The following is a 14,784-nucleotide window of genomic DNA, read 5'->3' as shown; positions in this document are numbered from 1 at the left end:
TCGTCCTCACCCTTCCACCTCCCCCAGTCAAAGAAACCATTGTAAAAACTTTCCAAAGCAAACTTCAAACTACTTGCATCAGAAGTGGAAAGCTTCACTATTCCCTTGCAGAAGGATAATGATATCCAGGATGCAGAATCCTACACCAAGGCATGGTATATACATCTTCAATATTGCATGGACCGTGTTATCCCAAATAAAACCAAGACTCCTTCCTCAAGCAAGAAGAAACCAGTCTGGTGGACCCCGGCCTTAAGCAAACTATACAATAAAAGGAGGAGACTTATACAAAAAAAGGCCAAATCTCAAGTAGAAAAATCATCCCTGATCAGCATTAGTAAGAAATTGAGGGCCCTCATCAAGTCAACTAAAGCCAATTTTGAAAAGAAAGTTTCCAAGGATGCTAAGGATAACCGTAAGGCCTTCTATGGTTACATCAAAAACCTAAATGGCAATGCTCAGGTCTGTTCTGAGCTAGTACAAAATGGAGCAAAATACACTGACCCCACTGACATTGCCAACATCTTGGCTGATAGGTTCAGTGCAAATTCCCCCCCACCACCACCTACAGGGCCCATTACTATTCCAGGGGATTGTGTAACTCCAATTATTACTGATACGTCAGTTAACAAGGCTCTATCTAAAGCTAAAAACACTGCCTCCATTGGACCAGATGGTGTCCCGGGCTGTGTCATATGCGAGCTCCAAAAAACCCCGCATCTGAATACCCTGTTCAGTCTCAGCCTCTCGACAGGATATGTGCCCATAGAATGGCGCACAGCAACGGTGGTTCTGCTGCACAAGGGTGGGCCCACAACCAACCCTGGGAACTATCAACCAATAAGCATGACCAGTCTGATCTGTAAGGTAATGGAGCGAATCATTATGAAACTCATAAATGGAGAGATTGTGAACCTCCAAACACTTGACCCCACACAGTTCGGCTTCGTCAAGGGCAGATCATGCCTCCTGAACCTGGTGGACTTCCTTGAGACAGTTACTCAGGCTATAGATAAGGGAAAGGAGGTACACACGGCTTACCTTGACCTTGCTAAAGCATTTGACACCATTCGGGTATTATTGATAAACTCACCAACCTGAGCATAAACCCTTACATCACAAGATGGATCGCAAACTGGCTCTCAGACAGATCCCACAAAGTAAGTGTAGCGGGATCTATGTCCGAATCCAGACCAGTAATGAGCTGTGTGCCTCCGGGCTCTGTCCTGGGGCCCCTCCTGTTTGGCATATACTTCTCAGAAGTACAGGCAAGCACTGAAGGGCTGTGGCTGACCAAGTTTGCGGACGACTGCAAACTGGGTGCTATAATAGAGTCTCCGGCCGACATGGATATCCTCCAGAAGGGCCTTAATGAGACTGATGCATGGTGTCAAAGCCATGGTCTCAAGCTAAATGCTAAAAAATGTATAGTAATCCCCTCTGGAAAAAACAGAGTACCCGCGCACTACCCCAGAGGAGGTAACCCCCTGAAATCTGAAGAAGTAATAAGGGATCTAGGGACCCAAGTAGACAGTCTGCTTTCCTTTGATAACCATGTTGCCAAGGTGGTTAGAAAATCCTTCTATGTGACCCATCTGATCACGAAAGGGTTTGCATCAAGATCTAAGGATGTAGTGGTGCCCCTCTACTCTTTCCTCATCAGACCCATTATTGAGTACAATGCACCAATTGGAATGTACCTGGCTAGGCATCTCCAACAGCTGGAGAGACCACAGAGGTACCTCACTAAGATGATTACTGGCCTCAAACAGTTGCCCTATGCAGCACGATAGAAAAAACTAAGGCTTTTCTCTGTTGCATACTGCCATCGCAGAGGCGATCTCTGTCTAACATACAGAGCCATGTCCAACCCAGAACTGTTGAACATGCTCCATCTTAGCAAAACCAAATCTACTTGAGCTACATGCTCTAGGGATATAAACTTCAACACAACAATGAATAGAACATGCTGGAGGGATAGATTCCCTTCACAGAGACTTCCCTTACTATGGAACAGGGTCCCGATCTACATAAGACAGAGCCCCTCACTATCACTCTTCAAGAAGAACCTTGAAGAGTGGATGGGTAACAGAAAGTTCACACCAGGGGTCATACCAACAGCTCTACTAGATAGGGGCAAAGGGTACAAGTTGCTAGATCAAGGGCCTAGGGAACTAACCAAAGGGGCAGTGAATACTGCACAATGTGGCTGGGCTAATATTTGTCTTCGGGCAGATAGCCCAGTACCTACCTTTGAACCTATTATTGAACAGAAATCAGTGAGAAATCGAGCATGTCAACAACATGAGTATTATTCAAACAGAGAAAAATTTAAAAAAAGTATTTTAAGTGGAAAGATCATGTCAGATGAACAGTGACAGCAAACCATTGACTACACAACATAGTTCACAGCTATCACTGTATGCTTCCAGTAAAATCTATATATTTTTTTTTTACAATAAAGGGAAACATAAAACCTGAATGTCATGGTCCATGGTTCTTTACCTGTACATCCATATGCTCATTAAGACCTTTATAATGTTCCTGTCCACTGTGAACCTGTCAAGGATTTCCTGATTATCAATGTTATAATGAGTAATCCTTTGTTTATATTTTTGCCTTCTTGGTGGGTGAACACCACCAGGGGCAAGTGGTTTTGGTCAAGTCAAGACAAGCAATTCAGACCTAGAAATAGCAAAGCCAGTCACTATCGATAGTATTTTCACTGACTACAACTCTGACAGATTTGGTGATGGTTCTTTTTAGACCAGTGCAGAAAAGGAAGAAAAACTATGAATTATAAATGGTATAAAACATACTTATACTTTATTAGCATACGAACACTTACATCATTCGTCACTTCCATCTCATTATTTTCACATTTGTAGAAGCACATTTGAGGTCATCATGAACTGGCATACATAGCCTCTATGAATCACAGCTCAGCTGAACTCATTTAGACATGCCTCTGAAAGCCTAAACACATTTGCGTAAATAACGGTCATAGCATTAATTTTATACAGCACTTTTATTAAGAACATACAAAGTAATGAGAGGAGATGTATAATATGGATGAAAAGTGTGGCTAATCAACCAGTGAGAGTCAGAGGAGCTAGAAAAAATGCACTGAGATAGCCAGGACTGAATCCGGGAACGTGGTAAGTTGGGAGGTAATAACACTGCCTTCTCTGTGTCAGAGCTGCCCATGAATTTTATGATTAGCAAATAAAATAAAAGTTCATACTGTAAAAATGTCTTTGAAGTGTAATCACTGTAATTAATGCAGTTTGTTTATGATATTTCTGAAGTTAGCACAAAATTGAAGGATTTCAATGGATGCTGAAAACCAAAAGAATATATATATATATATATATATATATATATATATATATATATATATATACACACACACACACACACACACACACACACACACACACACACACACACACACACACACACACACACACACACACTTTTTGCTCATGTTGAAAATAATGACCCGAGATGTTGCCACTATGCTACTTTTACAAGCAGCTCAAATTCTCTGCAATGTCCCTTTACGATTCTTCTAGTAATTATATAATAATTATTATAATATAATTTAATATAAAATGCATTGTATACATTGCTCTTTGTTTATCATGTTCTGCTTTATATATAGGAATGTCAACCAGGGCTCTAAGAGAATTTTAGAACATGAATGCTATAAAGAAGAAAAACGCAGACAATGCCTTGTACAAGCATTCTATTGAGTGTTTGAACTGGAAAAAAATACATTTTTCCATTTTGCAAGTTGTTCAAGAGGATTTAAGGGGAGGTAACTTTAGAAACCTGGTTGAACAGAGGGAAGCAAGGATGGCAACTTATTTCTCCTGGTATCAATGCTATGGTTAACATAAAGGGTTTTTTAAAAAAATATGAAAATAGTTGTTAATTAAGCATTAAAATATGTTGTTTTTTAATGTTTTTATGGCGTTGTGAGATGAAAACAATTGTACTTAATTGGTAATTGAGACTGATTGGTTAAATGTATTTAAAAGTGAGTGGTGCTGCTTGGCTTTCAGTTTCTAATGAAGTCTGTGTGACAAATAGCGAATAATAAAGTTGAATTGCACTATAACTTTATTCAGGTGTTCTCCTCATGCTTTTCTTTTGGTGCTGTTTTTTTTTTTGTTTTCTTCCAGTAATTATTTGACATCATCCACCAAAGCTGTGTTTTTATGTGCATTGTATTTATTTACTGTGAATTTCCTCCAATTGTCCTTTTAAATTAATGTATTTTGCACTTTCCTTGTCAGCTTCCTTCATGTTACTATACCTTATCACCCCAAATACTAATCACTCCCATTTCTATGCCCATCAGAGACACTGTCCCAGGACAGACTTAACATGTCCTAATATAACAAAAAGTACATAATATTGACTAAGAAAACAAAATGTAAGCTCAGAATTAACAATTTGTGCCATTCAGTGATGCAATATGAACAGTTACAGCTAGCAGGACTATGGTTAAAGTATTCCCATCATACATTAGCAAAATACTTTGATTTGGACACCATCACCTTTTTAGAACTGGCAACGAGGTGACACCTGATATACACCTATGAGTCATGGCAAAGCCAGCACAGCATAATGATTGCAGGTGGTATCAGAACCAGGCTATGCAGGGCAGTGTGTGGACTGAATATGCTTTGCATTAGATACCACCTTGACCATGGTCATGGAAGGTTAACACAATAGCCATGTAATCAGATGTTGTGGGGATTCAGGGATTACTTCCTCTGGTCATGGCTAAAGCTGCCATAATGTAACAACTGGTATTGCCCACTGTGTTGGTTTGCTGTGTGAGGGCTTGATGTAGTCTGTAGCAGGGAATGGGAAGAGCTAAAGGATTTTGAGTGTTCACCCTGATAAGGAATAACTTAGTTTGATTCTGATGATCTTAGATGTCCACAAGGTGATCAATACAAATAACTAGAGGAGGAGGTAATTGGCTAAAATGTTGGTGTCATTCAAAGGGGATCCAGTGTCTGTCAGCCTGGGATGACATGCTCGACAAGCCGCGTTGCTTCACTAGGGATGGCTTGCATCTGTCACCCCTGGGCTTTCGGATATTGGCAAAGGCTTTTGCCACCCCCATAGTGCCTTTTTTAGGCAAGGCTTAAAAATCAACCCCACCTCCATAGACAGCACAAGGAATAAGAAACTAAGGGTAATGCTGCTAAATGCTAGAAGTCTTAACCTCAAGATGCACCCCTAAAGCTCTCCTCAGTATGGAGAACATCAATATCTGTGCAGTGACAGAAACCTGGTTCAAGGCTCCAGAGAGCACCACAGCACTACCAGGTTATACCTCATATCATGCTTTTTGGCCCCAAAACCAGGACTGAACCACAAAGGGAGGGGGAGTTTCCATATTTATCAAGGATATCCACACCTCCAGGTTAGTGGCTTTGCACGAAGTATCGGAGACCATCCATGTGCAACTGACAGTGGGCAAGACTGCTTTTCAGTTTATAGCATCCTACAGACCACCCTCTCAAAGTCAGGAATCACACTCGGCTTTCTTGAAAACATTGGAGAACATGAAGATCTCTCCGAACACCATTATATTGGGTGACTTCAACTACCCAAACATAGACTGGGAGCATTACTCAAGCCCCAGCACCTTAGCCCAAAGGTTCCTAGAATTTATAAACTCAAATGCTATGGAACAACTAGTCACCACTCCCACAAGAGGGGATAACATACTAGACCTGATCATTACCAACATGGGGACTCTATGCTCCATACCAGAAGTATATCCCTCACTGGTAAGATCAGACCATAAATTAATTTCACTGGATATCCACATCCCGACCCCACCCCCAGCCCAGAAAACCACAGTGAAAAACTTCTCAAAAGCAAACTTCACACTTCTCAAAACTGAAGTGGAATCCTTCAAGGCCCCAGGGCCAGTGGAAAATACACCCCAAACTGCAGAATCTTATATAAATGCATTCTACGGACATCTCCAGGAATGCATGTATCATGCTATCCCAAACAAAATCAAGACCCAATCACCCAAAGGCAGGTGTCCAGTCTGGTGGACCCCAGCCATAAATAAACGGTACAACAGAAGGAGGAAGCTACTACATGATAGAGCAAAATTCCTAAATGGGAAGGCATTTTCATCAGTACTAGCAAGAAATTACGATCCCTCATAAAATCCTCCAAGGCCAGCTTTGAGAGAAAAATTGCTCGGGACAGTAAAGACAATCATTAGGCTTTTTTCAGTTATGTTAGGAACCCGGGATGCAACTCCCAGACTTATTCTGAGTTGATTCTAAACGACAAAAAATACACTGAACCCACAGACATCGCCAATATCCTGGCAGACAGGTTCAGTGCAAACCCCCCCCCCCCCAAAAGAGCAAGTATCTATCCCGGCAGAGTGCAGCCTCCCAAACATCTCTGATGCTCAGGTGAAGGCCACCCTCTCCAAAGCAAAAAACACTGCTTCCATGGGACCAGATGGCGTCCCGGGTTGCGTCCTATATGAACTCCAAGAAGAACTAATCCCTCAAGTAAAACTGCTGTATAATCTCAGCCTCACTACAGGTTATGTGCCCAAAGAATGGCGTACAGCAACAGTGGTCCCACTCCACAAAGGTGGCGCCTCTACAGACCCTGGTAACTATCGTCCCATAAGCCTGACTAGCCTGGTCTGCAAGGCTATGGAGAGGATCATCATGGAACTCATAAACAAAGACATTGGGGACCTACAGACACTAGATCCTACCCAATTTGGCTTTGTCAAGGGCAGATCCTGCCATTTGAACCTGGTTGACTTCTTCAAAACAGTCACCAAGGCCATAGATAAGGGAAGGTAGTCCACACAGCCTATCTGGACCTCGCAAAGGCATTTGACACAATACCCCATGCGGGCATCATAGATAAGCTATCTAGCCTAAATATAAACCCCTATGTCACAAGATGGGTTGCAAACTGGCTCAAAGACAAAACCCACAGAGTTAGAGTTGCTGGAGCCATGTCAGACTCTAAACCAGTCACAAGTGGCATCCCACAAGGTTCTGTCCTGGGACCTCTCCTGTTCGGTATTTACTTTTCTGAGGTACAGGCAACGTGGGAGGACTATGACTCACCAAGTTCGCAGATGACTGCAAACTGGGCACCATAATCGACTCTCCAGCTGACACAAACATCCTTCAAAAAGGTCTCACAGAGATGGATAGCTGGTGCCAGAGCCATGGCCTAAAGCTAAATGCCAAAAAGTGTATAGTCATATCCTTTGGCAAAAACAATGTGCCCACAAATTACCACATAGGTGGTAACCCATTAAGTACAGAGAAAGTAATTAGGGATCTGGGGAGCCAAGTTGATAGCAATCTCTCCTTTGACAACCACATTGCCAAAGTGGTTAGAAAGACCTTCTACATAGCCCACCTCATCATGAAAGGTTCACATCTAGATCAAGAGAGGTAATCGTGCCTTTATTCATCCCTCATCAGGCCCATCATAGAGTACAATGCCCCTTTGGGATGTACCTTACCCCACACCTGCAGCAATTAGAAAGACCCCAAAAGTACCTCACCAGGAGGATCAAGGGACTCACATTGTACTTTCCAAACATTGACCACAAATATTTGGCAAAGTGAATGTAAACATGCTATCACATGTGCTGAGAAACAACCTACATGCAATATTTACAGTAAAAATAATAACAAAAACATTGTTTTTTGCAGGGAGGGGTACCCTCCAACCTCCCTGCTAATTTTGTACACTAACTCTGAGATCACACAATAACAGGGAAAGGGCATATTCCCCAACCCCAAGAATTGTATCATCTCGCAAACCTGGCAGCCATCTGTTTAGCTGACCAAAAGCAGTTGACTAAACAGTATTGAACAAAGAGCATTTAGACCAAATGCCATCAAGCCATCAAGTATGACACAAAATGTATTGTCTGTTGCAGGTGATACCAGTTTACCGTTGCATTGTAGTTGATAACCTTGACCCACAATTCCCAGGACATGCAGGAAATCAATTTATCATATGGTAGAATGGGTCTACATCAGCTGATCAAGTCTTCAAAAACTGAAAATTCATATGTTCAAGACCACATGATCGAGGTTCTGAAAACTCTAACATCAAAACAAGAACAAAACACAAAAATCTCCATTTTTTTTAAGTTTTTGTAGGGGGGTTAACCTCCCACCCCCTGCACCCCCCACATCCCCTGTAAATTATATATATCAACTGCGAGATCACAATACAGTGAGGAAAAGAGTACATTTCCCGATCCACACTGTACTGCAATCTCCATTCAAAGGCTTCAGGTTATCAAGAACGTGATCATATGGTCTTGACCATATGAATTTTGAGTTTCTGCAAACTTGATCAACTGATAAGGACTCATGAAATGAGTATTGTCTCTGAGATGCAGTCAAGTCTAGACATTTTCAGCAAGATTTTTGTTGCATACGCCATGCTGTACAATGAGGCATTGTGCAGCAACTTTTACGACAGGTAAACATCATGGCAGAGCCTGTCATACTAGTTATAGCAGCAGCAGAATTGCAGGGTGTTGAACTGGGTGGGCATATAGTAGCAGTACCACAGACAAGGTATACATAGATGCAGTACTTTGAAGAACTGACAATGAGGTGACACCTGATATACACCTATGAGTCACGGCAAAGCCAGCACAGCATAATTATTGCAGGTGGTATCACAACCAGGCTATGCAGGGCAGTGTGTGGACTGAATATGCTTTGCATTAGATACCACCTTGACCATGGTCATGGAAGGTTAACACAATAGCCATGTAATCAGATGTTGTGGGGATTCAGGGATTACTTCCTCTGGTCGTGGCTAAAGCTGCCATAATGTAACAACTGGTATTGCCCACTGTGTTGGTTTGCTGTGTGAGGGCTTGATGTAGTCTGTAGCAGGGAATGGGAAGAGCTAAAGGATTTTGAGTGTTCACCCTGATAAGGAATAACTTAGTTTGATTCTGATGATCTTAGATGTCCACAAGGTGATCAATACAAATAACTAGAGGAGGAAGTAATTGGCTAAAATGTTGGTGTCATTCAAAGGGAATCCAGTGTCTGTCAGCCTGGGATGACATGCTCGACAAGCCACGTTGCTTCACTAGGGACAGCTTGCATCTGTCACCCCTGGGCTTTCGGATATTGGCAAAGTCTTTTGCCACCCCCATAGTGCCTTTTTTAGGCAAGGCTTAAAAATCAAACCCACCTCCATAGACAGCACAAGGAATAAGAAACTAAGGGTAATGCTGCTAAATGCTAGAAGTCTTAACCTCAAGATGCACACACTCGAAGCTCTCCTCAGTATGGAGAACATCAATATCTGTGCAGTGACAGAAACCTGGTTCAAGGCTCCAGAGAGCACCCCAGCACTACCAGGTTATACCTCATATCATGGTTTTCGGACCCAAAACCAGGAGTGAACCACAAAGGGAGGGGGAGTTTCCATATTTATCAAGGATATCCACACCTCCAGGTTAGTGGCATTGCACGAAGTATCGGAGACCATCCATGTGCAACTGACAGTGGGCAAGACTGCTTTTCAGTTTATAGCATCCTACAGACCACCCTCTCAAAGTCAGGAATCCCACTGGGCTTTCTTGAAAACATTGGAAAACATGAAGATCTCTCCGAACACCATTATATTGGGTGACTTCAACTACCCAAACATAGACTGGGAGCATTACTCAAGCCCCAGCACCTTAGCCCAAAGGTTCCTAGAATTTATAAACTCAAATGCTATGGAACAACTAGTCACCACTCCCACAAGAAGGGATAACATACTAGACCTGATCATTACCAACATGGGGACTCTATGCTCCATACCAGAAGTATATCCCTCACTGGTAAGATCAGACCATAAATTAATTTCACTGGATATCCACATCCCGACCCCACCCCAGCCCAGAAAACCACAGTGAAAAACTTCTCAAAAGCAAACTTCACACTTCTCAAAACCGAAGTGGAATCCTTCAAGGCCCCAGGGCCAGTGGAAAATACACCCCAAACTGCAGAATCCTATATAAACACATTCTACGGACATCTCCAGGAATGCATGGATCATGCTATCCCAAACAAAATCAAGACCCAATCACCCAAAGGCAGGTGTCCAGTCTGGTGGACCCCAGCCATAAATAAACTGTACAACAGAAGGAGGAAGCTACTACATGATAGAGCAAAATCCCTAAAAGGGAAGGCATCTCTCATCAGTACTATCAAGAAATTACGATCCCTCATAAAATCCTCCAAGGCCAGCTTTGAGAGAAAAATTGCTCGGGACAGTAAAGACAATCATTAGGCTTTTTTCAGTTATGTTAGGAACCCGGGATGCAACTCCCAGACTTATTCTGAGTTGATTCTAAACGACAAAAAATACACTGAACCCACAGACATCGCCAATATCCTGGCAGACAGGTTCAGTGCAAACTTCTCCACCCTCCCCCCCAAAAGAGCTAGTATCTATCCCGGCAGAGTGCAGCCTCCAAAACATCTCTGATGCTCAGGTGAAGGCCACCCTCTCCAAAGCAAAAAACACTGCTTCCATGGGACCAGATGGCGTCCCGGGTTGCATCCTACATGAACTCCAAGAAGAACTAATCCCTCAAGTAAAACTGCTGTATAATCTCAGCCTCACTACAGGTTATGTGCCCAAAGAATGGCGTACAGCAACAGTGGTCCCACTCCACAAAGGTGGCGCCTCTACAGACCCTGGTAACTATCACCCCATAAGCCTGACTAGCCTGGTCTACAAGGCTATGGAGAGGATCATCATGGAACTCATAAACAAAGACATTGGGGACCTACAGACACTAGATCCTACCCAATTTGGCTTTGTCAAATGCAGATCCTGCCTTTTGAATCTGGTTGACTTCTTTGAAACAGTCACCAAGGCCATAGATGAAGGGAAGGTAGTCCACACAGCCTATCTGGACCTCGCAAAGGCATTGGACACAATACCCCACGCGGGCATCATAGATAAGCTATCCAGCCTAAATATAAACCCCTATGTCACAAGATGGGTTGCAAACTGGCTCAAAGACAAAATCCACAGAGTCAGAGTTGCTGGAGCCATGTCAGACTCTAAACTGGTCACAAGTGGCATCCCACAAGGTTCTGTCCTGGGACCTCTCCTGTTTGGTATTTACTTTTCTGAGGTACAGGCCAATGTGGGAGGACTATGGCTCACCAAGTTCGCAGATGACTGCAAACTGGGCGCCATAATCGACTCTCCAGCTGACACAAACATCCTTCAAAAAGGTCTCACAGAGATGGATAACTGGTGCCAGAGCCATGGTCTAAAGCTAAATGCCAAAAAGTGTATAGTCATACCCTTTGGCAAAAACAATGTGCCCACAAATTACCACATAGGTGGTAACCCATTAAGTACAGAGAAAGTAATTAGGGATCTGGGGAGCCAAGTTGATAGCAATCTCTCCTTTGACAACCACATTGCCAAAGTGGTTAGAAAGACCTTCTACATAGCCCACCTCATCATGAAAGGATTCACATCTAGATCAAGAGAGGTAATCGTGCCCCTTTATTCATCCCTCATCAGGCCCATCATAGAGTACAATGCCCCCTTTGGGATGTACCTTATCCGACACCTGCAGCAATTAGAAAGACCCCAAAAGTACCTCACCAGGAGGATCAAGGGACTCAAATAGATGACATATGCTGCTCAGTTAAAAAAACTCCAGCTGTACTCAGTTGCATACTGCCTACTTCGAGGCGATCTATGCCTGACATATAAAGCTATGTCCAACCCAGAATTAATGGACATGCTCCACCTCAGAAAATCTAAATCCCTTAGAGCCACGCGCTTGAGGGACTTGAACCTCAGCACAGAAATAAATAGAACATGCTGGAAGGACAGATTCATAACCCAGAGGCTCTCTTTGCTCTGGAATAGAATTCCAATTCATGATAGGCAGAGCACCTCACTGACTATCTTCAAGAGGAATCTTGATGAGTGGATGGGGGATCGTAGGTTTGTCCCGGGGATTACTTCAGTGTCACTATTAGACAGAGGCACAGTATACTAAACTTTAAATGGGCACAGTAAACTCAAATCATGGGGTGGCATAAGCCAAACACAATCGGGCTAGGCTTATAAATGCCCCAGGGCAGATAGCCTAGTATGAACCTATGAACCTATGAACCTATGAACCATGGTGATCAGGGAAGGGGTAAAACTATGTGAACATACATGTGCTTCTAAATGCTAAACCAGAGGACCACCATTACAATGTCCATCACTAGGGATAGCAAGTTGTGTGGTCACAGGTGACACTGACACTGCCTTAACACTGCTCTGTGCAATCTGGCTTAGAACAATTCATGGTTAATCTCCCTGCATCCATGACATCTAATGGTCATGAATGGCACTGCTGGTGGTGGCAGACGGGGTAGTGGTTGCAATGTGTCTCATGGAGAGAACTCTATAGAGTACACTGGCAGTGAGCAACCTCAGCTGCATTGTCTACTCCTTGTCCAGATATTCCATATCACTATACAGTTGTGGTATGTTGTCCCAAACTCCACAGAGCATAGTAACCACCTATACAATGCTGTGGGTAGCAGTTAATTATGTTTGGATCACTGGGCTTCTCATCTACTGTTTATTGCCAAGTAAATTAGCCACATCATGGGTTGTTTTGGGTAATGGTGGTACCTAACTCCTCCATATTTATTCTGTATAGTGGGTAACTACACCTCAGAGCCAATGCACATTTTGGATGCTGTAAGTGCAGGAGACAGAAATGGAGTCCATGGGGGTGTACAAGTATAATATGTCAGTCATGCCCTGGTGAAACTGTGTGTTCAGCTTGTACTTCTAACATTAGTGGACATCAGTGACCCCCTAACCCCTGCAGTGCTGCAGACATTGTCAGTGCATCACCAGACCATTCTCCTTGTATGTTGTTGCCATTCTCAGCCACAAGTGCACTGCTGATATAAGACCTGTGCTACCTGCTGCACTGGCCCTATTCAATTGAGACTTGTGAATACAGGAACACATATGCCAGCTGCGATTCCCAAAACACGTATGCTCCCATAACCCCCTGTGCCATGGTATTACACATTAAAATGCAACTATAACACACTATGAAAGATGCACTTGCAATGCAGAATATTTTTTCAGTTGTAGACCAGATGTGCCTAGAGAGACATATATATGGGTGGGCTTTGGTCTACCCTTCCTTCAAATGCAGTGGAATATGCTGCACCTTTAGTAATTTCTATTACAGTGCAATATCTAGTGTTCTCTGACTGACACACGGCTACATAGGATCAGCTGAAACTCCACAGCCAAACCACTCTGAAGTATGAGGTGCCACACTAACCTGGACCATCAAATGAGACAAAAAGCTCCCAAGCCTCAGTGAGATGCATTAGAGCTGGTAGTCTACCCCTATGATAGACCTGTGACAATGCACAGTGCCTTTTCTTTTACATGCAGTACAAACTCAGTATCCCTTTGTCACACCTGTTGCAGTTACCTGTTATGGACACACACAGTATTCACATACTATAAAAATTCATGTCAAATCTAATCCTGATACTGTTTGTTTGCAGCACCTTTGTCTAGGAGAAGAATGTCATGTGTTTGGATGGCTTGCAGCAGCACTGAATTCTCCTGGGTGGTGAACTTTTCCATGCACCTCCCCACTCAGCTGACAATGAAAGTACCTGTAGTCTGTCAGTGGTTGTGTATGATATGCTGTGGGGATGCCAATACCTATGACCGAAGTAACAATTTATGCATCTTTTTGTCAGCTACACTTACTGCTATGATCAGGCGCCCCCTGCTTCTCTACTAGCCATAGTCATGTTCTCTCCCATCATATTTGTGTACTTCTTTGTTGGCTGTAGTTAATGCTATGCAGACTTCCCCCTAAATTATATACTTTATGTATGCTTCATCATGTGGCTATGGAACATCAAATCCCCTATGACATGTTTCCATTGTACCCGAGTAGTTCCAACAGCCACATTACACACACATCATAAAGTTTGCCTCATTTGACTAAAATTCACCACATCTTAGCCTCTTTTGTCCTGGGAAGACCAAGGTTAGTGAATGATAAACAGGCAAACAGATACATGCTGTAAGCATTTTTTGAGGACTTCTGTATTTTGCTTTTCTGCCTGTTTTGCATGTATACACAGAAGTGAATTCTTTGTTATCCAGGGACAGGGAAGCAAGATCTTAGCATAGTTTGATATTACAGAAGTTGGGGAGCAACTCTCTTGGCAATGGGTTGTGTATGTCATCTGTGCCACTCCACTGTGCTTGTATTTTTGGTGTATGTCTAATGACACCTTTCCAATTTGTCATCCTTCTGTAGGTACAGATGTGGAAAAAAGTGAGGTAATCTGACACTCAGTTTGGTATGCACTTGCTGATGCCTCTGCTCAGAGTAAACAATGGCGACCGAGGCTACCTTTCAGCAGATGGACAATGGTTCCTATTCTGCATGTAATGATGACTTGCTGCCTCTGTGTCTGATTGTCAAGAGGGGATCAGTAAAGGCTGTTTTGTGAAAGTGACCCATAGTGGTCTGACATAGTCTTATGGTGACATTTGTATACACTCATGGCTACCAAGGTGTCATGACAGCTAGATTCCCATCAAAACAATGTAAAGCCCCATCTGGTGCAGTTTGTGCTATTAGATAACTGGCAAGCACTACCCATCAAGACATTGGGTGTCCATCCAGTCCATAAC

The sequence above is a fragment of the Protopterus annectens genome, chromosome 7.part0 (assembly GCF_019279795.1).
Source record: "Protopterus annectens isolate FY-2018-M chromosome 7.part0, PAN1.0, whole genome shotgun sequence".
NCBI classification, from domain to species: domain Eukaryota; kingdom Metazoa; phylum Chordata; order Ceratodontiformes; family Protopteridae; genus Protopterus; species Protopterus annectens.
The sequence above is the reverse complement of the archived record's forward strand: the minus strand, read 5'-3'. Positions refer to the sequence as shown.